The sequence below is a fragment of the Trematomus bernacchii genome, unplaced genomic scaffold (assembly GCF_902827165.1).
Source record: "Trematomus bernacchii unplaced genomic scaffold, fTreBer1.1, whole genome shotgun sequence".
Taxonomy (NCBI): domain Eukaryota; kingdom Metazoa; phylum Chordata; class Actinopteri; order Perciformes; family Nototheniidae; genus Trematomus; species Trematomus bernacchii.
Genome location: NW_022987998.1, coordinates 148,013 through 164,310, shown reverse-complemented (window position 1 = coordinate 164,310; position 16,298 = coordinate 148,013). Strand labels below are relative to the sequence as shown.

The following is a 16,298-nucleotide window of genomic DNA, read 5'->3' as shown; positions in this document are numbered from 1 at the left end:
GAAAAGGCAACAAAATCACAACAAAAAGAGACACAAATAACCACAAAGAGACACAAATTACTACAAAGTGACCATGAAAAGCAATACAATGACCACAAGGAGATACAAAAAGACTACAAAGAGATACAATAAAAAGGGCCAAAACATCACAAAGAAACATATAATACGACGGGAGTCACAAAACTACTGCATAGAAAAAAGTTACCACAAAAAGACACAACACAACCACAAGAGAACAAAAACAGACACAAAGCAACAGAAAATGACCACAAGCTGAAGAAAACATCTGTAAAGACACACAAAAACTATAAAGAGGGCAAAAACCATCAAAAAGAAAGACAAAAAGACGAGAAGACTAAAACAAACAAAAAAGAGCCAAAAATGACACTACAAGGAGACACACAAATATGACAGAAAACAACTGCAACAAGTGACCACATAGAGACACAAAGAGACAACAAGGAGACACAAGTGTATTACAATGAGACACACAATTAACAATATTATAAAAATGCCGCTAAAGAGTAACACAAAAAGACACAAAACAATCACAAGAAGTAAAAAAAAAATACAAAGAGAGAAAACGACCACAAAACCACAGAGATAATAACTAGAGACTAAGAGATGATCAACAACAAAAACAAAAAAGAGGCAAAGGTCTCAAAAGTCTGTTCCTGAGTAGGAAAGATGAGGCCTTCGTGTGTCTGTGCCCAGGGGCCCCTTGTCATAATCCACCAAAGTCTGCATGCATGACTGCATTTGTGTTTGTGTGTGCGCGTGTGCGTGTGCGTGTGTGTGTGCATGTGCGTGTGTGTGTGAGGTTGCAGCTTGGGGTTCTGTGTGCAAATACAGGCAGTTGTATGGTCGTCACTCTGCTCCTGCATTGAGTTCATATTCACAGACAGATAATAAAACACATTCTTTTCAATTTCCCTCTGCCTGAATGAATGTATTACAGCAATTAAAAAGTGTGCCCCCCTCCCTCGCCCTCCGTCTCTTCCTCTGTATGAACATGACTGTATAGCAGTAATTAAGAGTGTGTTGTGTTACACACCACTGCTAATCCTGCAGAGTCGACTCAATCCACTGTGTTAGTAGATTACTGCTCACGGCATGGGCTCTTGTTATCGTGCTGCCGTGCACACGTGCACACGCACACACGCACACACACACACACACACACACACACACACACACACACACACACACACACACACACACACACACACCCTCGGAAATACACACAAAATGAATTGTTTATGTGCTAAAGTGGGGCTGCATCTTCTATGACACCTTCAGGCATTTTATGTGCCTGCAATTAGATTACCCTGACTTTGCAATTTAAGATGACAAGTGTTGCCTAAATCTTTTTCAGTAAATTCATTGTGATGTAGTAACTCATTTGTTTGTTTGGAGCTGGCAGTGTTCCTACACAGGGGCCTCTGGCATTATCGGGGCCCGTGTCTTCACATTTTCACATGCCTGATGTGAGCCTCAAGACTTTGCTCCCAAAATACCATTTGACAGTAAAAGGAAACATTCTACATTTTGACCAGTCAATTTCCTGTTTCACTGTATGAACAAAATCAGATGACAGGAAGAAGACATTGACTCAAGCTGTTGCTTAGCAATGCAACTCCTTTGTCGACCGTCTATAATTACAGCAACATCAAATGCTCAACAAGACATTTATTCGACAAAACCCATTCACACTTCAGCAGAAACAACTTTGCAATACATTTGAAATTGATGTAGACAGAAAAGCTTTGACAGCTTTTGACACAGTTCTCGGTTGACATCAGTTATTTACAATCTGATAAAGTTGAAGAGCAAAAAAACTTGTTGAGGTCTGGATTGCAATAGCGTTAGTACTGGGTCAAAGGAAATAGCCTCTGCAATGAGGAAGAAGACTTTGGTGGGCCAAAGGGCAAAACCAACCACTCGAAGATATCATTTTTCCAGCCACTTCAATCTGCCATGTCAAATGTCTCTTGTTGTTTAAGATATTTAGGGTTTGTTTTTTTAAATATAAAGTAACGTACAAATGTCCCCATTGCGACAATAAAGTGTATCCATCCATTTATCAATCAATCCATCCATTGATGCATCCACCTATCCATTCATCCATCAAACCATTCCTCCATCCATTAATCCATCCTTCCACCCATCCACCCGTCCATCATTCCATACACCCGACCATTCATTCATCCAACCATTTACCAATCCATCCATTCAACATTCCATCCATCCATCCAATTATCCATCCATAACATTGTGATATCAGTAAAAGTATTGTATTTGCAATACATAATGAGGTGCTGTATTGACATTGAAAAAAAGCAAGTTTTGATACACTTCAAACTTTTTTTTGCACTGATTTTGGGTTGCAATTTGAAGAGTACAGTACAGATGGTCATACTCCAAACATTTTAAGTGGAGAATCTCTAAAAGACATATTGTACAGCCGAAACCTCTCAACAGCACTCATGCTCCGAAATTGCACCTCTCAGTTACCGTCAGTGCATTGTTCACATACCCTTTGTGACATCACCTGTCCTTCTGCCTGGTGTAATACAGAACATATGTTAACATCAGCAAGAGTGTGTATCAGTGCTGTGCTGGAGAAGAAAGTACAGTATAAACCTACTTTTCTCTGCCATGGTTTTGTTCACATCAAAGGGGAAAATATAGATCTTAAAGTAAAGAACTGCATCGCTGGAGTACTTTGAGCATGCTTATTCCCTCTGCTGAGATAAAGAAATGTCAATACAGGAGTTCAGTTCATGTACAAGTAGCGCATTTTGAGTGAAGTTCTGCGAACAGACTCACTGCAGGATTTCACTGATACTCTTTAGCGTGAAGGGGTCCTACAAGTCCTGTAGTAAGCCTTTAGAAAACATTTCCAACCACATCAGGTACTTGTGATATTGTCCGTCTTGAAATCCAAATGTCTCATGCATGATAACTGGGAACTTTAAATGTACGCTATTAGAGATTTGCATGAGTCCCTCAGGTCATAGCATTAAGCTGTACACCGCCTTGCAGTGCTTAAAACAATGCTGTAAAACTCCTCAGAACCAGAGCTGTAAGTGCATAAAGAACTGCAAGTTCTTGTGATAGTTGTTTTTTTATTTAAATTAGGTACACCTGGTTATGTGAAGCTGCCTTTTTAGTGTAAATGATGTGAACAAATTGACCTTTTAGGTGGATTTAAGCCATTTACACACTTGTCTTGACTTGTACACAATGTGTGTTTTAAAAGCTGCAAGACAAATGCAAAATATATCTTATTGCACACTATGAGTGTCTTAATTCATTGTTGGGGTGTGATCAGGTCCAGAACTTCTCAACGAGATGGAAAGAGTATGTACTTCCATAATAAGAGAAGAGCACTTTTACAAACTTTAAAATGTACAGTATCTTGAAGAAGGCTTTAAGTACAAATATAAAATGTAATTTGTAATTATGTGCTGACGAAAATAAATGATGTGAACAGGACATCTTGCAAAATGTAAAATACATGCAATGCCAGAGTTTTTAAAGCTATTTAAGAATCTTTCTTTACAAAAAAAGACTGGCTTATAACCTACCTCATTTCCTTTCCTTTTCAATTCCATCCATTTGCTATTCATCATGGAGCTGTGCCACCTTTGTGTTTGAGAAATACCCCTCTCGCAGTGCCTGAAACCAAGTGAATTTAAACTAAGAGCTGCACAGGATTAGTGGAGGAGCGCAGGCACAGAATAGCTGCAAAATTAATTGGACTGAGTTTAAGAGCTGACATCTCTACATTAACTTTTATTCTTTATGGAAATTACCCTTAAGCCGAAGTTGAAAGACATAACAAAAAATGTTCCTCTTTAAGACCTTTCCTTGCCATCTAAGCAAGATGCCAGCACACATCCTTTAAATGCTTTCTAAGGCAGTATGAACCAACTGTTGACAGCAAAAAGAGATGATTCACTACCTCAATCTTTGTCTTTCCACACCAAGTGTTTCTGTCCAGTGAGACAAAAGACATCTGTCATGTGGCTTTCTTTCATACATGTATCTTGTCTTCAAATAGCCCTGAACTAGCAAGTGGCACATGCACAAGTCCTGCAATCTTAGAAACCAACATCCCACTGTGCTCCAACATGATGCCTGACTTTACCGTAGGGTTTTATTTAACATAATAAGACTTGCAATGAACGTTTCCTTTGCGCCAAATACACCATACCCACAGAAAAGGACAGGTGGAGTGAAGAGGCTAATACACGCTCTTCCCTGTTGGCAATTGACTGGCCAAACAGGTCCAAATATACGTTTAAGTCAAATGAGTGAGGAGAGCCCATCAGCTGGCCGGTATGTTGTCTTTGTTTAAAACCAAAGGGGCAATCTAACCCATAGTTAAAATGTTACCTTGCATTTCTTGTTAAAAAAAGGTCAGCAGTAAATAGCTATGGCATGGTTGTTGGCATTGACAATCTTGGACTACACATTCTTTTTGTTTTCTTCTTATTTAAATAAAGTACACCTGGTTAAGGAGCATGTTAAGCTGTCTTTGTTTTGAAATGTAAATGTCCAGTAACAAAATTGACTTTTTAATTTAATGTTGTCCAATTAAAGTAACGCGTTTAACCTTGTTAGGTTTGTCCCAGGTCCCGCCAACAGGGCAACACACACACTTACGACTTAAGAGTGATAACACACGATGAAGAATAGTGAAAGTAATACAATGGCACATTAAAATGCAGGAAGGAGTAAACATCTCTGTTTAGGGTTGAATTCATCTCTATACTTCTGTGCAACATATTTAACATTAACTTAAAGGTCCCATGTCATGGCCATTTCCACTGATCATAATTCCATTGTTGAGGTCTACTAGAATAGATTTATATTGTGCAATTTTCCAAACTCACATTGGTTTCTCATACAGCATCTCTGTATAGTATGTGTATTCACACAGCGAGACACAGCGAAACCCAGCCCGAAACCAGCCCAAACCCACACACACCCGCAGCCTGGCTGGGAGTTTGCGTGTGTGCACACACACCGACTCACAGCCTCGCCGCGTCCCGGCCTAGTCAACAAAGGTACCAAAATAGGTGCTGCCAGAATAATAAAACCTGTGAGGCTTTAATGCTAAAGGCAGAGCACAGAGTGTAGAACGTGAAAAGAGAAGGAAGTGTGTTTCTACAGAACTTCCTCCCAGAGCTCTCCATCTCTTCATGCTGCTCTCGCTTCATATTGACTGACTGTAAGAACCCCATTTCTCGTACAGTACAGCTGTACGTAGGAATGGAAGTAGATTTGAGACCATCATAATGTGAAATACATGATTTGCATGCTTACTGTATCTACAAAGAGTAACCTATACATCCCTCCTTTAATCTACTTCCTTTCCTCTTTGTCCTTGCATTCAGTAATACTGCAGGACCACTACAGCTCTGACCTTTGCTTCTTGTCTATCTCTCGCTCGTATCGCTGCTATTGTAGCAGTCAGCTAAATGTATAAAATGTAAATGGAAGAGTGCTCTTGCGGGTGCAGCTATTACAGAGGTCTAATTTAACTGATTTGCTGCTGCACTCTACCCTCCGCAGAGCCGTTACAAGCTGACGGATGATCTGACAAACAACGCGGTACAAGGAGCCAGCGTTTCTGCATTGGCCCATACTGTAGTGGATAGATAAGGGAAGAGGCACTTGTAGGCTGATATAGTGTGTGTGTGTGTGCGTGCGTGCGTGCGTGCGTGCGTGCGTGCGTGCGTGCGTGCGTGCGTGCGTGTGTGTGAGTGAGAGACAGAAAGAGTGGCTTCCAATCTATAATTCCCAACTTGTCTGTGTTTAATCAGATGAACTGACTTCCTCTGGTTCAGACAGGAAATCAATCACGCTGAGGCGCACCGATCACTACTCCTGTTTGGGTCAGACACGGAATGTCTCCAACGTGTGTGTGTTTGTGTGTGTGTGTGGGGGGGGGGGGGGTTGCATTCATGTTTATGGATCTCAATTCTCTGTGGATTTGCATTTTTCACACACAGCGACAAACTTTTCGGCCATTTTCAGATAGCACATGGTGTGGATTTGGCATTTCAAAGAAAGAGCATGCTACCTGGATACTATTAACCAGTGTTGGAAAGTTACTTGAGTTTTTTTAATTGAATGCCACTTTAAACGTTTTACTGTACTCCACTACATTTATTTGAAGACATTAGTTACTAATTACCAAGCCGGGTCATATCATTAATATAACATTTAGATGAGATAATAAATGAGGATGTGCTGTTATGGATTATGTAACCTTAGCTACAGTATGATGTTCTTCAAACATTGCTACAAACCTGCTAAATGTGTAAAAGCAAATCCACAGACAGAACTGAGATGCACAAATGCCTTTTGGATCCATAAGAAAAACAATTAACAAATGTTAAAAATGTTAACAAGATATTCACAAATGCTTCTCCGCTACTCGTGAATCAATTAAATGTATTGTATTGTTTGTTGAGTTAAAAATCTCTTTTTTACATTTACAGATTACACATTTACGCACAGATTTTCCAACTGTCACACTAATAATGTTAAGACAAATCTACCTCTATATCTCTTTTCTTTATAAATTTGACTTTTAAATTCCATGTTTGTTCCAATTTGTGCACGTTTGTGTTTTTATATGTTCTAGCGATAGTATGTTGGTGTTCTTAAGACATAATCACACTCGTCTATTGATCTGTTTGACAGCCTCCTCATGTCTTTTACACGCCGCCGGATTGCAAAATCACTCACATTGATAGCATGAGCCAGAGAGAGAGGCAGAGTAAAATGAGCCTCCCCACGGGAAAAAAAGTGATGCCGAAAGAATAAGTGAGCAAAAGGTGAATATAGCAGGCATATATCAACAACTGTGAGAGAAAAAAGTAATAGGGTGGAAAGAACAGATATCAGGAAGAAGAAAAATGGGAATGTGATAAAAAACAGTCAGTGCAGACATCAGGAGAAATATATGGTGAGTAAGGGATGGAGTAACTGAAATGCTGGAGACACTGAAATGGTTAAGGCGCCGTTTACACGAGGAGAAAACTGCTTGTATCTGCATAGTTTCGCGTGCGTATAGCCCTATTATTTACACGAGGCCGATAGAAACTGACCCCACAAACAATAACGGGTCCCAAGGTGGATAGATTTGCAAACGAAACGCTCTGGGGGGTCAACCGAGTCCGTGTAATCACCTCTATACGAATATTTCCTGAAAAAATAGCGATAGCCCCACCTCTCCCCACCTCTCCTGCTCACTGCTGTAGCAACTATCAAAAATAGCTGTGTTAATTAAACGCATAAGGGGTTCTTGAATGAAATAATATTATAAAAGGCAAACCAGAATTGTTAACGCCCAATATACTCCTTAAACAAAATAAACAGAGTCAGATTTCATGCATTGATCCATTATATTGACAAAGGAGGATCTCACCCGGTGTTTGTAGAGAATATCTCTCTCTTTCTGAGCCGTCCTCTCCACGGAGACGTGCTTCTTGGTCGGGATGCAATATCCACAGATTCGGTTTCTTTCAGTTTCTTTCAGTTTCAGTTTCAGTTTCGGGGCTTAAACAGAAGGGTAGCCATGGCAACATTGCAGCGGGGCTGCTCGGGTTGCTCTTCTTCGCGGCTTTTGGTGTATTTTGGCGGGAGTTACAGCGCCACTTACAGTCCCAGCATATGTACTACAGCGTTTCCAGCGGCCTCGTTTGAACAGACACGTTAAATGAAACAAATGCATGTGAACGGAAGACTTTTTTGAATACGCATACTGTGCATAAACGCAAACGGTCCCGTGTGAGCGGGGCCTAAGTGTCAGAGGTCTAATTATATTTTGTTAAATGTTGTCAGAAATATTACAGTGACTCACTCACCACATATATTATCACAAAGGTTTATAGTGCAGTATGCTCAACATAACTATCAAACACGACATACAATAGAAGGAAGGTTTGTATTACCCAAATCTAAATCAAATATGGGACAGAAAACAGTCATGTACAGAGCCATGGTCAGCTGGAACTCTTTACATATCATTCAGATATCACTTCATGCTTCAGCTTACTGACGTGATTCTGACGTGATTCAAGATGGCGCCTGTGTCGGCTTGCCGCTCCCTCAGCTCTCTACCTTTAGCTATCCTGTTTTTGTTTTATGTTTGTCAGAATGTCTCTGCTCTGCTCGTTTACGATCGCCAAGCTCTCCTCCTGTGGATGAAATATGTGCAGCAACGCGTATCTCAGACCATTTACCGGTTCTGTTTACAACCTCCATCCCTTCCGCAGGAGTCGAATCACGTGCCCCTGCACGTCGTCTGCGTTCGATTAACCCCTTGACTGCCTCACAGTTCTCTGATGTTTTTAATGCTTCTCCGATCTGTAAATTAGATGTGAACTCTGCTTTTAATGCTGATGAGCTTATCTCCATGTTTGACTCGACATGCACACTAATACTGGATTCTGTTGCTCCTTTTACGCTTAGACGCACCAAAGTTCTATCAGAGCCGTGGTTCAATGACTGTACTCGTGCTCTCAGACATGCTTGCAGGCGTGCAGAGAGAAAATGGAAAAAGGATAAACTCCATGTCTCCCTAGAAATCCTTCGTGCTTGCCTTTCCGACTACCAGACGGCAGTCAAAGCAGCCAAAACAGAGCACATTTCTCTGTTAATCTCCAAAAACAGCCATAAACCTCAGGTTCTTTTTAATGTCCTCAACTCTATCATTAATCCCTGTGATGTTTCTTCTATTGTCCCATCCACTACTCTCTGTGATAAGTTTCTTACATTTTTTATTGAAAAAGTATCTGCTCTTAGGCTAGCCCACACTAGTGCTACCCCAGATCCTGCTCCTTTTCTGTGCCCTGCTGTCCTCGACCACTTTGAGCCTGTATCCCTCTCTTCTCTCTCGGATGCAGTCAAGCACCTGCGGCCGACAAACTGCACCTCAGACAGCATTCCCTCTCGCCTTCTCAGAGACGTTTTTGATTCAGTTGGAGCAAGTATTTTATTACTTTTAAACACCTCTCTTAGCTCAGGATGTGTCCCAGCTGCCTTCAAACATGCCGTGGTTAAGCCACTACTTAAAAAGAAAAATCTCGACCCCTCCATTCTCGCAAATTTTAGGCCCATCTCCCAGCTACCTTTTTTATCAAAAGCCCTGGAGCGAGTAGTCTACGCCCAGCTGCAGTCTTTTTTAACCATGCATGGAATCCATGAAAAGTTTCAGTCTGGCTTCAAACCCATGCACAGCACTGAAACAGCCCTTTTAAGAGTTTTTAATGATCTGCTCCTAGCCGCCGACTCAGTTAGCTCCGCTGTCTTGGTGCTGTTAGACCTGACAGCTGCCTTTGACACTGTGGACCATAGCATCCTGTTGTCACGGCTTGAACAGTCCGCTAGCATCACAGGCTCTGCCCTTGCATGGTTCAGGTCCTACCTGACAGACCGTAGCTTCTCGGTACAGCTAGGTGCCTTCTCCTCTGCCAAAGCCCCTCTTACCTGTGGGGTTCCCCAAGGCTCGATTTTGGGCCCCATCCTTTTTCTACTGTACATACTGCCCCTAGGTTCAATTCTCACAAAACATAATATTCCCTTCCACTGCTACGCCGACGATGTACAGATATATCTGCCTCTCAAAGCAAATGTCAAACACTCACTACAGCAGTTGATGGACTGCTTAACAGAGATAAAATCCTGGCTGAGCAAAAACTTTCTCAACCTCAACGAGAGCAAGACTGAGGTCATCTTTTTTGGACCCCAACCTCCAGCCTCTCCGGTTGATATTCTGGGCTCTCTCAAAAAAAACATCCTCCCCTCGGTCATGAACCTTGGAGTGACCTTCACTAGCACTTTTAAATTCGACAAGCAGGTCAGCACTGTAGTCAAATCCTGCTTTTTTTAAATAAGACTATTGGCCAAAACCAAGTCGTATTTATCTTTTAATGACTTAGAAAGGGTTATTAACGCCTTTGTTACCTCAAGACTGGACTATTGCAACGCTCTGTATGTGGGTATGGACCAGGCCTCAATTAAACGCCTGCAGCTAGTCCAAAACGCAGCTGCACGTTTGCTGACTGGCCACAAAAAGCGTGACCACATCACCCCTATTCTGGCCTCACTACACTGGCTTCCAGTTCGGTTCAGAATTTATTTTAAAATCCTTTTATTTGTTTTTAAAGCCCTAAATGGGCTGGCTCCGGCCTATATAGCTGAACTCCTCCAGCGCTACACCCCAGCCAGAGCTTTAAGGTCTGCTGACCAGCTGCTGCTGGTAGTGCCCAAGACCAGGCTTAAAACCCGAGGGCACCGAGCCTTCGCAGCAGCTGGCCCTAGGCTCTAGAACACTGCCCCTCCATGTGAGGTCGGCCCAGACCCTAGGGGTTTTTAAATCTACACTAAAAACACACTTCTTCTCTCTGGCCTTCTAGTTAGAGCGGAGTACGACTCCTGACTTTTCCTTGTGTTTTATTTTTATTTTTTATATATATCTGTTGTAATTTATTGTCTTTTATTGTGATTGTAGTAATGTGTTTTTATTACATGTACAGCACTTTGGCTCGACCAAAAATCGCATTCTCAAGTACATTTCAAAAAGTTGCAAAAAAAGTATTTAAGTATTATAAAGTAAATTTGAACTGTGCCTGTGGCTATGTATGCATATATTATTATGTACACTTATTTGTATTTACTTTAGTTTGGCCTTAGGATGGCGATAATTGGATGACCATTTTAGTTTTCATTTCATACAGCACTGTAAAATTCCATGAAATGATGAGCTGTTTTGTTTTGTTTTAATTTTGTTGTATGTATGTTTATGTATGTTTTGTGTGTGTGAGGACCCCAGGAAGAATAGCCAATGCTCATGCTAGTGCTAATGGGGATCCTAATAAAGACATAAGTCATAACAAATATGTTATTCCAACTGTATGGGCAACATTGTATAAGAATTATCACAGAATTCAGTGTGATGAATTGCTGAAATTATGAATACGGCATTATAGCTTGTTAAGGTACGGTGATGAGCGGCGAACGGAACAGCAGCAGAGGGATTACAACAGGCAGTATGTGTTTTTTAATTTTATAAACACACACGCACTCAAGCAACTTTATAACCAGTCCAAGAAGATGTTTTTCTTAATAAAATCAGGCTCACATGAGGACTTGCTTTTAAAATGTTGTTAGAGACAGGAAAACAAAGGTAAAATGGAACTGGTTAGCTTGAGTGCAATTCAAACATTTAAACAGTTCCGTCAAGCACCCACACAAGACCACAATATCTCATCAATCAAAGCAATGCATTTGTTATCTGGAGAGCGAGTTTTTCTGGCAGGATATTGTCAACTAATTGATGACGAAACTGTCCTCAGCCCATAATGTTTTTGAAGCAACGCCAGATGGTGCCAGGTGGTGAAGCCAGCCAAAATTCTTATTTGTTGACATGTAAATACACATTGGCTATAATAAGAATTATTAATGAATGCATTTGTACATTTTTGGTAATTACAGTTAATGGTTTCCTGTTATTCTGCGTTTTTCCAACTGTTGACTTTGTCAGTTCTCATTCCCCGTTTATTATCTTATTCTCATTGCCAGTCCTGGCAAAAAATGCCTGTTCATTGGGAATTGAATCACTAACACTAAGCCTGTAAGATACAATGAAAGGAAAACAACCCTTTATCATAATAATGGCAACACCTTGATAACAACATGAGAGAGTAATTAATTTTCAGTTGTTTAATTTCCTTTTGATTGTTGGCTCCTCAGTCGGTCTTTCCCATACCCAGGCTTTATCTTGCAAATAACAATAGTAAACCTGATATAAATCACTGCCATAGTTTATCTAGGTGACCCACCTTTCAAGGTTAGGTTCTAAAAAAACAAACATTTTCCTTTCTTTATCCATTCATTTATTTTCTCACATGTTAGAACTGAGCAGCCGCGGGGCTCTGACAATTCCATTTAATCTTACAAAGACTTCCACTGTGAAAAACAAATGACTCAACACTCAACAAACTTGACTTCCATACAGTCCGCCCCCATTCACCTCTGAATTTCATTCCCCCGTTTTAGCATTAATTAATCCATAAACCATGGCAGGCTGTGATATATTGAAATAATCTCCCAGTTTCTCAAATCACTGAAGTATTATATAGGCCTGCAGTCTGTAAACAAAGGAATAAAGCTTGGTTTCTAACCCAACGCCCATTTTACGTTAGCTTTTATTAGCTATTAGCCGTAATAAACTATTTCCTGCACTGCATGAGTTGAGGAGCTGTAGTATCTGCAAACAGACTAAACATAGAATTGATCAGTTTCACCTATTGAGGTCTGAGAGATAGATTTAAATTGATACAGATTAAGCAGCAGGAGGAACATTTAGGCGGGATGAAATAAAAAAGGATAAACGACACAAATAGGCTGGGGGGCAATAAGAGAATATGGATTTGGTGGTACTTTAATAGCAGCAGGCATATTATATATCTTACTGCTTTACATAATAAAAGTGGGATTTAAGCAATATAATGATCAAGGTCACTGTCAAACACTGCACTTAATGTGAATGAAATATGCTGATTATGAAATGGGAACACAGCTGATGATACTCGCGGTAGAATATAGTGCCAAAATATAATGGTGGGATGTAAATCAAAACACAAGGCTGCTATAAAAAGCAGAGGTAAAATTGAACAGTCAAAATTCCAATAAGTAGGTTGGTGCAATGCTAAAAATCGAATGTATTGCCTATAAATTGAAATTGATCTTGGCACAATTTCCTTCTGACAACTACAATGAATTATTCAAAATGATTTTTTTGGCAGACTATGTAACAATGCACTGGGAAACAGTACCACTGTTATTTTTCTGTCCAGCTTTGGAAATGAATTAACAATGAAAAATGTGCTGAATTTTTCTGTCTCACTCCAGGATTCCACCGGGTCCGTCTGCGCCGCGTTACGGCTGCGCTGCGATTTTGTTTTCCGACCTCCTACAGCGTCATACCCAACCGGGCGCGTTTCAGAAGCGAAGCGTCTTGCGTGCCGGCTCGCAGTTTTTGTTGATTTGGGCATATTTCCTGGACAGGCTACTTTGTGCAGACAAAGTTAATAATAACTGTAATATTCCAGTTATAAACGACATGAATCAAAGATGTGTTGCTGTATTTTAGTGGTAAAAAAATGCATTCATCATCATAATTATTCTATATAATTGACACAGTGCCTGTAAACCGGAGGAGAACGCTGGCATTTCTCCTCCTACTTGAAAGACTACGGAGGGATAGGGTCTGCAAAATTTGTTTATTTGGGGATTGACTGGATGCTCTGACCGTTCCACTTCCTGCCCGGCGCTATGCAACGCCTCGCGTCTCATGTCAAAAATCGACCAGCCGCGTATTTTTAGCGGAGCCCAGCGCCGAGACGCTTCTGGGACGCTTCTGGGATGCTTCAGGGACGCTTCTGAGCCGCAACGCGGCGCGTCTGGTGGAAACACACGCATTGACTTGAGTGGTCGCGATCGCCGTGTCATCTAACTCTAAGAAAGTAAATGAGCATTTTCCACAAATTCTTGCAACCAGATTTCAAAATTATATTTCATTAAGATGGGTGATTCAATAAATAAAAGTGGTATTACTATGTAGGCTACTGATTCATTATTTGAATTCAGCTGCTCAAGCTGTTGGTTACAACTCTTTAACTATAATTAGCTAACCACCTGTATGTCACTTTTTTATTTATCAAAGCTCTAGAAAAGGATCACTCCTCCTTGGGCCCCTTCATCTCGGGAGCTTCTCCTCAGTCTGTCTGCCAGTCTGCCAAGAAAGTGTATTCAGTTATGCATGTCTGCATCCGTACGATGGATTGGCAACTGATACAGTAAATCTATGTTCACAAAACATTGATTATTTGGCATTCCCCTGAACCTGTTTTCTAATACTGTATATTATGACATAATACCAAAAACCAAGGACATTTTCAGAAAATGCTAATAGTTCTGAGGTGTTCTGATTTAGCATGATATATTTATCCCAGCATATTCAATTGTAGTTGTACTCACAGCTAAGATATTCTTGATTGACACGTTTAAACACTACAGAAGTACAATTGCACATGAAACTAAGCATTGAAAAAGCATTCATAAAAGGCATAAGCCAAGTGGAAACGATGTCCGGGACACATTAAGAACGTGTTATTCTGATAGGAACACTTCTCCTACAATCTTCCGTCATTAGCTGGACGACCTTTTCAAACTTTGAAAGGTTTCTTTTTTCACTGAGTGAGAGTAGATCCATAAAATTAAAAGCAGTCATTTGAGATGGTGCTTTCTGAAAGGTGACACATCGAAATGGCTACTGACGTGCCTAGATGCTCATATCTGACATTAAACGCGGAAAAGCTTTTAAAGTTCCAGTTCAGCATTGATGGATTGCAGGTCATGGCTGAATCAGGTTACAAGCCTGTTTCCAACCATTTTCAGTCTCTGACAATGTTAGCAGCCTCTCCCGGTCTCTGCAGAGCATCTGGGGTTAGATGCAAATCTGCCAGACTGCTCTTTGTCACACAACTTTAAGGAAGCTCTTCTTCCAGAACAAATAATTATATGTTTCTAGCACTGACAGATGGTGAATTGTCTATGTATCTTCTGTAAAGCCAGACAGAGGGATAAAGGACAGTAAATGACAAGATAACAACACCAATAAGAACCAAATAAAACCAGTCATTTTGGTATGATTGCGAAATCTATTCATCAATATCATGACAAATGGTTGCAGCAGTTCTGCAGCTCTTTTAGTAAGTGGGCAGATCCAACATAGGCTGAAATGTGGCTGTAGGTCAAGTGTTTGTTAAGGATCTATTACTGATCTGTATAGTTTTCACATTCATATAGTCAACATGTATAGTAACATTTAAAATATATAGATTTTTCTCCCAATAAAAATGAGCATTTTACAAGAAGGCTGTCATCCTTATGAAAGCATTAACGCTATACCAACCTTTAATCAATCTTCAAAAAATAAATCAAACTACCGTAAATAACAGGCTAAGCAACTGCCAATGGCTGTAAAAGAGGACATTTGGCATACTTCTTAGAGGGCATTACAACTTTTCCCAAAAACTCTTTTGCACACTTAGAAAGCATGAGGTAGCTTAATGTTGCCAACCCCTAGTTTAGTATATGGCCCAATTCCAAACCGGCCCATACACTCTCCCTCTCCGTGACAAAGTGAACTCCGTCTGTAGTGTCACTTCCAGCTGAATAAAACTCCTTCATTAAGGTGTGGTGTTTCAATTGTTTTTTCAAAGAGAACTGGGTACAGCGTCGGAGGCGGTGCCCTGTTCATTCCCTTAGCTTTTAGCGCTTTTCACATCTTTAAGACGCTAACGATTTAAATAAGAACTAAGGGTGTTCATACTGGGTAGTTTATTTAGCTAAACAAAATGATATGCTGATTTACAGACTTCTCTTTCACGATGTAAGTCAATGGGAATAAGTATTTTTGGGCACAATGACACAGACTAGTGTACTACCACCTTTTGGCCACTATGGACATTTGCTTCAACGGCCGACACTCCTCCTTGTGGCTTGAGTGGTGAACCCTCAGGGCCTTCAAGGTATTCAGAGAATACCCTGGAACACTCAGATAAAACAAACAAAACATCTAATTCATTATGTAAATAAAATGTAATAACGTTGAAATAAAATGAATAAATGAGAATTGTATCTGTATTGTTGATCTGTAATATTACAGTGTTACGTTGATTTGTTTGTCCTTCTCGGTTTTGTGTTAGAAACTAAATGCAACCAATCAGATATTTTTCTGGGTCTCTGGGTAGAATATCCTTCAACCAAGGTATTCTATATCCTTGATAGAATGCCCTGGCCGTTGCACTGAATGAGAGCGTACGTATGGATTGACAGTTTGATCAACCAATCATATATTGATTTGTAGCCAATGGACTTATTCTTTCAGAGTTTCCCTCGGTTCCAGGGTACTCTAGAAGGCCGTTAGTTCACTGGCTCAAGACAGAGGATCCAGCGTACTGTAAGTGCTACGAAGCAATTCATTTGAAGTTGTATTGTTTTTTTATGTCGAAATGGCAACAGGTGAAGATGATGTTGTTGCGTAATTGTTGTTAGTACCCTTTTCAAGACGATCATTCAGTGAAAATATGGATATTATAAAAAAAGGCTGTCCATTGCAAAGTGACTGCCTCCGTGATGTCCGTCTGACTAGAACACCCACATTTTTACAGAAGGTCCAGTTGTGATAGACACGGTTCACCACTGCT

The 16,298-nt window shown here is 40.4% G+C and overlaps 1 protein-coding gene across 1 annotated transcript in view; it reads right to left on the bottom strand.

The window, feature by feature from the left end:
* si:ch211-186j3.6 (neural-cadherin) overlaps positions 1-16,298 on the bottom strand; it is a 437,178-nt gene that overhangs the window by 403,686 nt on the left and 17,194 nt on the right.